A 1,199-nucleotide genomic window follows, 5' to 3' on the forward strand; every position below is an offset into this window, starting at 1 on the left:
TGTGTGTGTGTGTGTGTGTGTGTGTGTGTGTGTGTGTGTGTGTGTGTACAAGCTGGGGGGCAGGGGGGCGATGAGGGGAAGCAGCTTGAATAGAAGAGGAACTTGGTGTCCAAGTGCTCCTAATTCTCAGCCTCTGGATCTTGAGCAAAATACTTTACATCTCTGAGCCCTACTTTTCTTATCTGTAAAGTCAAGATAATAATAAAACTCACCTCACGAGCTTATAGTAAGAATCAAATGAAATAATGTTTATAAAACATGAGCTGGAAGGAACTCTTATGTGTTTTCTGGGAACCACCAGACAACCAAGGATCTTCACTTTTGTCAGGATGTTTTGGTTGGAAGTGAGAAAAACCTATTCAAATTAGCTTAGGCCAAAGGAGGGAAGATTACTGGAAGGATACTCAGGTCACACGCAGAATCAAAAGACGAACTGGAAACCAGATTGACTCTGAACACTAGGGGCTGATCCTGTGGGCTGCCCAGTCCAAGACCCCCTTCCTCTGCCTCTCCTAGTGCTCAGAGTTTGCCCCATGTTGGAGATGTGACTCCGAATAACTACACTCTAGGTTGGTTTGAACAAATCCCAAGGGAGGCCTCTAATTGGCCCAGCTCTAGTCACGTGCCCAGTCTTGGACCAATCACTGTGGCAAGGGAGAGAGGTTTCCGTAACTGAACCAGGTGTAGGTCAATATTTCCATCCCTGTGGTCTGTAGAGCAACACCTATGCCAAAGAGGTGGTGTTGCAGGACCAACATCATAATTCCGGCAAAGTCTTACAGTATATGCCTGGTATTCCTCAGGCCCTAAGCTATCTCTGAAAGGTTTTAGGCAGAGTAGTAACATTATTACATTTGTGCTTTTAGAAGATCCCTAAGGCTGCAGTAGGGAGAATGGATTGGAAGGAGCAAGATTAAAAAATAGGAAGGAAACTGTTACAATGGTTCAGGAAGTCGGTGATGAGATCTAAGAGGTGAACAGATTCAAAATATATTTAGGAGGTAGAATTGAGGGGTGACTAATAGGATGGTGACTGATAGGATTCTGGCTGCATAGATGGTGATGCTGTTTACTGAGACCAGGAATCCAAGTGACTCTGTGTGTGTGTGTGTGTGTGTGTGTGTGTTTCGTGAGGGGTGACAACTTGGTCCTCTTCCATTTGAGGTGTCTGGACAGAGAAAAGAGGTCCAGTTTGCTGT

Source organism: Aethalodelphis obliquidens, unplaced genomic scaffold (genome assembly GCF_003676395.1).
Source record: "Aethalodelphis obliquidens isolate GAN/ISIS:26980383/991018 unplaced genomic scaffold, ASM367639v1 scaffold37, whole genome shotgun sequence".
NCBI lineage: Eukaryota > Metazoa > Chordata > Mammalia > Artiodactyla > Delphinidae > Aethalodelphis > Aethalodelphis obliquidens.